Source organism: Sander lucioperca, chromosome 3, assembly GCF_008315115.2.
Source record: "Sander lucioperca isolate FBNREF2018 chromosome 3, SLUC_FBN_1.2, whole genome shotgun sequence".
Taxonomy (NCBI): Eukaryota; Metazoa; Chordata; class Actinopteri; order Perciformes; family Percidae; genus Sander; species Sander lucioperca.
Genome location: NC_050175.1, coordinates 14,315,363 through 14,325,367, shown reverse-complemented (window position 1 = coordinate 14,325,367; position 10,005 = coordinate 14,315,363).

Genomic DNA, 10,005 nt, shown 5'->3' with positions numbered 1-10,005 from the left:
ACAGACAGTACTTGTTAGTAGGATCAATTCTTTGCTGGTTTCGTTCTTTTCGATATCTTATCCTTTAAAGAACACACACACAGTTGTCTGCTACACTACCCTAAAAGGCAGCGGTGCCATCTCTATCCAACTAAGAATCTACTTGGTAGGTCTTGCTTCGCCCCACACACAGCCACAGAGTGAGTAAATGGTCATCATGATCAATATCTATTTCCTGTGGTGTCAGGTTTCAGAATAATGTCCATATTGAACCAATGTTTCAGCAGACTCCCACCACAGTTTTTCTCTCCCAGCCGTCCACCGTTTCCGTTGCTGAAGGAGAGGAAATCCCTACAAATCAGATTAAACAAATAATTTTCAGGCAAGCCATTGATCATCCATCTTGCTTCACTGGCCTAACTGGGAGATCCTAACAGCACAGAATGGGCATCTGAGAAGGGAATGTGCCTCTAATCGGGTTTGCAATTCCTGTTTATCCTGCACGGATCAGCAGTGTTAACTTAATAGGTGGAAACTCTTGATCTCACTGCTACTTTAAACTCGAGAAAATCCATCCTAAAACTAAATTCATGTTATGCTGATAGAAGCTTTTGATTTATGAACACAACTCTCTAGAAACCAGTAACTGTAACCTGTGGTCTCATTAAAACCAGCGTACCACCTTGACATTTCTGTGGACACTAATTTAATGAAATTTACTGTAGGTCAGGTCACCGTTTTGCATTGCTGAGCACTCAAAAAGGGGTTCATGATCTGGCTGATTTTGGCTACCTTGTTTCTAACTGTAGGAAAGGGTTAAGTTCACAACTCAAAATTTACACCCGAGATCAAAGAAACAAAAGACATATATTTTGTTCAAAGGTGGATTTTCCCTTTGAAGGAAAGTTAAGAAGGAGATTTCATCAGTAGAAAGATTTCCTGAGAGGCAGCACTAGTAAAGCGTGATTTATGGTTCTGCAGAGTCTCCACGCAGAGCTTTTGCCATAGCCTACGTAAGTGGTCTGAAGTTTATAGTTGTGCGTTGGTGTGTGCGTTGAGCCAGCATGTGTGTGTGTGTGTGTGGGCAGTGTGTGGTAGAGCGAGGGAGAAGTGAGAGTGACGGTGATTAGCTTCAGAGCGAATAGCAACTCTAGAGTCACAGTGGGAGAAACAAAGTGTCTCCCCTGTGCTTTCTGACCACGGTGGGAGATCTATAGCAGGAAAAGCTAACCCTCTCCTTGATTTCATGTTGTTCATGGAGAAGGAGAACCAGGAAATGAGTAGAGGGAAATGCAACGCTGCCAAGACATGACGTGCGTCGCTGCGATGTGTTGTTACATTTTTCGAGAGGTGCATGCCAGGCTACGGCGTAGGTTCCAGCGTAGCTATGTACGTAGCCACGGCGTAGATTCAGATCACGCTTAACTGCGATGGTGAGTGGACCTCCCCGTTACTACCTCCACCCACATGGAATCTTTGTAATAGTAAAATCCAGCTCATGTAAAATACATTTCTACATCAGTAAACTGAGTTATTACCCATGGGAAACAAATAGGCCAGAAGCAATGCAAAGTGCTGGTTAACTAATCAATGTACAGTTTGTGCTAAAAGCACAAATCGGGGAAGGGGCTACCTACTTAAAAGCCTGTACTTTTATGTCTTAATCAATTTATGGGTGTACTGGTCATTCTGTTTAAGCCAATAAACTGGTGGATTACCTTGAAATACTGTTTAGCCAATTGACCAGCTACATTTAAGATGCAAGTTATAGAGGCGCGTTTGTGTGTGTGTGTGTGTGTGTGTGTGTGTGTGTGTGTGTGTGTGTGTGTGTGTGTGTGTGTGTGTGTGTGTGCGTGCGTGCGTGCGTGTGTGTGTGTGTGTGTTTGTCAGATCGGTTAGGCCAAACTGAGGATATTTAGCTGGAAAGCAGGGTCAGCCCTTTAAATGCAAAAGTCTATCCTCGACTTAGAAGGTATTCAAATCAGGAACCTGGTTTATATGTACATATATTCATAAATGTATGTGCTTTCATTATTTTGGTTCTTTTTTTAAATGTAACTTTTTTGCTCTTTCTACAAACAATCTAACTCAGAAATGAACATGAACTCAGTTTTTATCTTAAATTTGACTCACATCATTACTATGGAACTATATGGTTAATCTGACCTCTTTTTAGTCTTTCACATATTGCAGCTCTAAAGTAGCCTCCTCATATTCAAACACTTTGGCTGGACTGCTGCAAAGCAGGGCCAGCCCTATAAACTCAAACGTCAGTCTGATGGCCAAAATACAATTATAAGACCCAGGTTGTAACAAACTTGAAGTAGCCTTTGACCTCCACAGCACAACTTAGCTACTGATACTCAGATGGCACCGTTTTACTGTGTAAGCAACGAATGGCCTGAACATTCTGCATTGGAGTTGTCATTTGTATGCAAATGCACTTCCTCATAACACGCACCCACTATTTCACTCACAGGTCCTGTGCCTCTGTCTAATTCTCCTTCGGTTTCAGTTTCTCACACTTTCCCTCTGCCCTCCTGTCCTCCCACTCCTCTCTCTTTCTCTCTCTCTCGTGCTCAGGCAGACAGGAAGTGTCAGGTCAGGATAGGTTATTTCAGGCCTAATTGGGAGATTGATGTTCCTCCAGAAACCTGGCACCTTGACATGCCTTTCATCCTTCCTCATGCACTTCCTCCCAAACGGCAAGAGCCAGACATGTTGACGGCTCGCTGAAACACAGACAACTGTCCTTTTTTAGGACTTCTCTCAGCCAATCACAGGCAGGCAGGGATGAGACTGGAGTGATAAACAGAATTATCGGAGCGAAACGGGCAGGCAGGAAGTGAAGAAATAACTGCTTGTGCTAACCACCTTTATCTCCCACGATTCCACAGCACTGGACTTACCTATTACTGAGGCTATAGAAATGCTGAAAGGAAGACAGTATCCTTGAATGGGCTGGAAGAATAGGGACATCAGTCCCAGCTAATGGGGCTATTTGTGGGGAATGTCTGGAGGGGAATAGTGGGAGCAGTGGCATCTACCGTGTCCCCTATCACCAAGCCACGTCCGAGGTGGGCGTAACCTGAACCTCACATCCACCACTTCTACAACGCAAGCAACAAGCAGCTGGGGCAGACAAGAGCCAGTGGGGCATGTCCTGACCAGTGTTCTGTGTTTAAATAAAATGTGAATCCGAGGGGTCTGAAACACTTTTAAAGGGTTAGTTTACCCAATTTACAAAAAAACACATTTTCTCACTTAAGGGGTCAGTATGTTTCTACTGAATTTCTTGCCAGATGATCGAACAGCGTCTAAAGTTTATACACACCCACATCACCCCACTGATGTTAGAATTACATAGGGCTGTCCTCGACTAAAGAAATTCTTAGTCAACTAACAGTTATATGATTATGTTGAGTAATCAATTAGTTGATTTGACAGATCTGTAAAACTGAGTTTCTCCACAAAGAGTCATGGAAAAGCACCACTTTAAATCCTGTGTCTACCAGAGATGTGCTCATACAGTAAGTTTCTTGGAAATAAGTCCTTCAGCATGAAAAAGCATAAAAAATGACTAATCGACTAAAGAAATCTTAGTCCACTAAGACCAAAATGACAATTAGTCGTCTAAGAGGGGGCAGCACTAGAATTACGTCTAAAAAATTTCTGAACTGACAATCTGACGATTACACCCAAATAATGCAATGATTAGCCTGGTGTGCAGATGTGATAAAGTAAGCTGGTTTCTTAAACTTCTTTCTCGTTCTCAGTTTTTAAATTTTTTACACAACCACTTTTGTCCCGTTTAGTTGGTAACGAGTGCAACACCATGAATGCTTTTCAGTGCCCTGGCACGGTGCGCTAAACCATGCCTGGTACCGCTTGAAAGAGCCAGTGTGATCGCTAAAGTGTGATCGCTAAACATGCCCGGGTCTGGTTCTTACCTTACAGATGAACAGGATTTGTAGTCTGCAAGTCCCGCAATGTAATGACGTAAGCATGCCCTGGCCCTGATTGTTTTATTGCAATGGGAGTGCAGGCCAGCAGGGGAGGGGGGACAATCACGCTCAGGCGCGGTTCAAGGCAACGCGGCTAAGTGTGAGTACGCCCTAACTACTACTGCATCTCGCCACTCTTTCTGATGGCATCCTTCGTGTCCCACCTACAAGGGTGTCCTTTCAGAACACTTGCATATAAACACTTTTGCCCTTGGACATATTTGGACAACACAGTCTACTTTGTTTGGACACAACTACAGTGAACAAAAGTCCATCTGAGGGGCTCCCACCTAGAAGACCAGCACCAGTGGCCACAGCTAGATGCCCATCCATGCGAGATGGGCAGCTGAAATTACCAATTAGTTTACTAATTGGCTGCAGCGGATTCGATTGGTTTGTAATTAATTCTAGTTACTGGCCCGTAGAGCAGGACGGATGGCGCCATGCCTTTGTCCTACTGACACACTATCCCACAGAGCTGTGCCTCGGGGGGGGAAGCAGCGGACATCAATACAGGGCCCTGCAGCTACTGAGTCCTCCACCTCCTTCTTAACACACACACACACTCACACAGAAAACACAGACACAGCCTGCTCAGGCTCACACACACACTTAGACACACAATATCTTACCCACGCTCACACTCTGATACACAAACGCACAAAGACCCCCCTTGCAGCGCTCGGCTGATTCCAGAGAAGGCGAAACCTCAACCGCCTGAGAAGGTGCTGACGACAAACAAAGACAACAGAAATGTTGTGTTTCGAGTTCCTGACCCTTACCGTGTGTGTGTGTGTGTGTGTGTGTGTGTGTGTGTGTGGGAGGGTGTTTATGTGTGAAAAAGAAATAGAGAAAAAGACAGCAATTTGAATCCGGTGTGGTCTGACAGTTGGAGTGGAAAGGGAACTTTGCACCTTTAATTTAGACTTTCCTGGATTTTTTTCTGTTTTTGTTATTCATGATTGACTGTGAACGTACATTTTTGAGTGTGCAAGCAGGTGTGTGTGAGTCTGTGTGTAGTAGTGAGTGTGAGAGAATGGTGTAGCAGCAGTGGCCCAGTGCGGAGGTCACATGGCTCATTGATACCTCCCACACTGAAGGTCAAGGCTTCTGCACCCAGCAGCAGAGGAGGCGAGGTTGATACAGATCGATGATCCAGATAAAAATACACTGCACCTCAGCTAGTCTCCTTTATAAACACAGACACACAAGTTCACAAACATATTCACACACCCTCAACAAATGACTTAAATGCCACTACAAATGAATATTGATATCGCTTTTTAATGAAAGCGATATCAAGGCGAGAGTCCGCTGCAGTGACTGCTGGCTTTTAGGACAACAACACATTAATGGAAGACCATTAAAAGATCATAACAGCTTAAACGATGAGGTCTCTATTGTTGCTCTGGCCTAAACCTCCTGCAATCCAACAACCGTTTGCACTCAATATAAAGCGGGACAGGTTGGGAGGTAAAGTTACTTCTTCTTATAATGGCAGTACACTGATATCTACAAAGCATGCTGGTCAAAAACATCCCTTGGGGCACAGAGAGAAAGTGCAGCGGGTGAGTGGACATCTATATACAGTGGGCTGCAGAGAGAGAGAAAATCAGACAGCTCATGAAAGACGACAATGTGTGATTTATGTGAGCAGCGAGAGGAGTGGTAATTGGGAGTAAAGCTCCACAATGCTTTTAGTTAATGACAAGTCGACTAGTGAAAGATGTCTGCGCCACCACCGCTCCTGATTATGGATGCTGGTTAACAGTGGGAAGAGGGCCGTGCCGGTGAGCACTCATCAGGTAATGAATGAAGAACCATGCTGAGAAAGGATGCGGGCCATGGCAGCTACAGAGAGGAAAACAAGCTAGTATGTGATTTCCTACTTAGGCAATGTTCCTTAATGGTCACCTGGCCAGTACATTAAAGGAAGCTGCCAAAAATGGTTTGACAATGTTGGCAGGTGAAAGTGTTTTAAATCAGAACATCAAAAACGTTTGAATTACAGCAATAGTTTTTCTGCTTTTGATCTGTTCAACACAGTTCTCAACGACACTGCACAAAACTGTTGACATTTCAATATTAATGTCCCATACAACTACTACATATCTGAGCTTATGGTGACATTGTTGCTGAGTTACGACTGTAAAACACAAAGGACACTTGAAACTATCGGTTCGCAATCTGTTATTTTGTATCATTAAGTTAATGATGTTATTGTAATAGAAATTGCGTGTGTCAAAAGCAAAAGAAATAAACTTAGTGTCACCATTTAAATTATTTTGAGTTATTCACAATAGCGGATGAACCAGCTCATGCTTTGTAACCTGTATTGCTGTAGCTTTTATTGACAGACCAGCAGAGTAGACCACCATATCAGTTTAGAATTGGGATCACTCATGGATTCTCTGTGGACATTACAGTAATGTTTGTCCAAACAAATGTGTGCATGCATGGTGCTTGTCCAATCAGTGGGCATGGTTTTATGTAAATTAAGTCCAGACTACCCTTTGATTCAGCATCTGTATCCAAAATTGTATTTTAAAAAATCCTGCAAAAGTGTAATTACAATAACAAAACCACAATCAATAGTTCCAGTGTGTCATGACAAGAACTAGGCACAGTCGAGGTTAACTACATCACATCAAACAGTCGACTTGTTGTTGAATGAGATGTCCCCATTCCACCACGACTGTATCGAAACTGCTCAAGCTTGCAAAACATACTGAGAGGGGACAGAGAAAGAGGAGGGGTGCTTGGAGCATGCCTGTGGCAAACCTCCGTCAGATATTGTTTGTGTTTAGCGCTGGGTCCCATGAAGAATTGATGAAGCCCTCTGGAATGGTGCTATCATCAGGACAGGGAAGAATCAGAGCATGGCAAAAACCACGCTTTGCCTCCCCTGTGCAAACCTCCCGCCATTTATGAGAGCCATCCATTAGCTCCAGCCACGGGGCCCAACTCCTGCACGCATCCACGGTCACTGCGGTGAGAGGGGAGTGAGTGAGTGAGTGAGTGTGTGTGTGTGTGTGTGTGTGTGTGTGTGTGTGTGTGTGTGTGTGTGTGTGTGTGTGTGTGTGTGTGTGTGTGTGTGTGTGTGTGCATGACAGGAGGAAAGTAAAAGAAATTGGCAAAACAAATAAAAAAATAAAAAAGACAAACAAGAAGAAGAAAACAAGAGATGAGTGGGAGAACAAGATTAAGTATCGTAAATTATATTTTACGTCTGTGAAGACTCAGTCAGTCAAGCAGTAAGGTGATTGGTTGAAAACATTTTGCTGCATATTATTAAAAGTATGCGCTGTGGCAAACGTATACACTCACACGCAGTAGAGCCATTAGTACTGGTGGCTTGTTTGAAGCCTAAGGCACATCCCAAATGCTCAATGGTGTGTGTGTGTGTGTGTGTGTGTGTGTGTGTGTGTGTGTGTGTGTGCTTGTAAATAGTGAGGAAGACAACAATTGCAGAAGAATGAGAAGAAAGAAAAATAAAGGCAGAAAGAGAAGGTAGAGAAGTAATAATCAAGATAGAAAAAAATGTACAGAGATACAAAGCATGAAGAAAACACAAAGGGCAGAGCCGTAGTCAAAGACAAACCCCGTACACACACAGACTCACACACACACACACACACACACACACACACACACACACACAGCTGATCTTCTTACACAGCCTTGGCTGTCTGTAGGCTAACCACAATCCTGCTCCCTGCAGTGCTGACCACAAAGCAGTCAACAGAGGCACACCGGGCCTTATCCTGCATGACACGCTGGTCGATAATCATGCACACCACCGCATAGCACAACACCACTGTAACTGCAATACCTGGGCCTGCCTGCCTGCCTGCATAAACAAACACGCCGGGATGGAGCCACGCTCACACTAACAGTAATTTATTGTCTAGAAATGAATTTATTAAATTAAATTATAAGGAATAATTAATCCTATTATCTGATTTCTTCTTACTTTTCTAAGAGAGATTACAGTAAAGCAGTTCGACGACAGACTGAGTTTGTGGGTGAATAAAAGACAAGGCAGGACTAGAACCAGTTTGATAATCTCCCATACACTGACTTTGACATTGTAGTGAGCTGTGTGAGCTGTGAATAGTTTGTTGGAATTTGAAGTGTATTTCAATTACTTACAGTAGTGCAACAGAAAATCAACAGTATAGACATTTAGATAACAATAAATATATGATAATATTTGCTCCTTCCTCCTCATTAGCCTTAGCTTTGCTTTGATGAATTGTTGCAAATGTTGGACAAGGAGGCTAAGCAATATACTGCTGCCTCATACAACCCCCTCTTTTAGAAAATCTGAAAAATCATTTTAAGTAAAGATATGGATAGTCATAATCAATATAGTCATTCTTGAGTTGATTGTGACTATGAGTGACTCTCTCTAATTTGCTATATCATGACAAAACATACATTAGTAAGTATACAATCGCTGACACACATACACAAAGCATTCATTATTCATTAAATCTGCAGTGATATATTTTGCAAGTTTAACAAGCCGGATAAAGGAAGGCAATAAGCCTGTGACAGAGGTAAAGGAAAGAACAGATAAATTACTCTGGGGCAACTCTAATACTGTAAAATGCAGCCTGTGCTGTCCTCAGTTTTACCATGGCAATAAAATGTCTGACGGATCACCAACAACCAACCTTGCACTGCACACAGCAACAGAACATCAAAGACAAAGTGTCACATAAAACTGCTGATGCAGCCCTTATAGAAGTCCTGTATCTGTACGCACCACCAAATTACTGTTGCACCATCAGCCCATTCTAGGCATGTAGTTTGTGAACTGAACTTCAACTTAGTTCTCTTTTTTCAGACATCAGCTGATATATTGAATAATCAAGTTAAAAAATGACCAAAACTATTGCCAGTTGTGACCATTGCTCACATCTGCTAAAGGGTACTCTTTGAGACATTCTCTCATTGTTGTGTACAGAAAACTGACTGACATGCATATATCACATAAAGGCCTAGTCTATATCCACAATGTTTCACTTCCGGGGTTGCTCTGTTGCCAACGGAAATTCCGCCAAATTTCACTCTTTTCGGTTGGATGTCCGTTACCTTCTGCTTTCTTTGTGTTGGAATTTTAAACTCTGTTCAATTTATGAGGACTGTGGTTAACTGCTCCTCAGATCTCTGCAGGGTAAATCCAGACAGCTAGATTATCTGTCTAATCTGAGTTTTCTGTTGCACAACTAAAACAACCTTTGAACGTACACGTTCCACCAAAACAAGTTCCTTCTCGAGGCTATTTTGCAGCGGCACCGTGGCTCTGTCCGGTGCTTAGCGCCGCCCATGACGATTGTGATTGGTTTAAAGAAATGCCAATATTTGTGTGGACTAACCAGACCCTCCCCTGCAGCGCTGTGGAGGAAGGTCTGGCAAAGCTAGACTACACAAAGCCAGAGCTTAGGAGGTCTCCAGAAATAGTAATTCATATAGGATTGTAAAGAGTATTTAATGTGTAGGTGTATAGAAAAATGTTTGAAAGTTTGAAAGATGGTATGAAAGAATATCTACTGTTCACCATATAGTGTGTGATTCTCATTCTTTTTAAATAGCATTTACTGTATATGTGGATTTTAAATTAGTATTCTACCTAATTGCATGTACAGCATTGACTGGCTTTGAATTGTATACAGTATGAATGTAATTTTATTTGCATTTCATGTTCATCATGTAATGTGTTATGTATTAAATATGTCAGGAGTGGACACCAGGAAGATTAGCTGATTGTCACAGCATCAGCTAATGGGGATCCTTTAAATAAACAAAAAATAAACAAAAAAATTGTCCTAATGTGGTTCACAGACAACGTCCCCAAGGCTTTTGGTTAATTTTGCAAAACGCTGTTGAAACCAGTAAAGAGCCAATCTTCCAGGTGCAACTGAAACAGTGATGCAGAGCTTTGCTGAGATCTGATTTAGATCATCAGTCAGATAAAGGTTAGAAAAAGTACTGTATCCTTTTTGTGTTTTTTTTC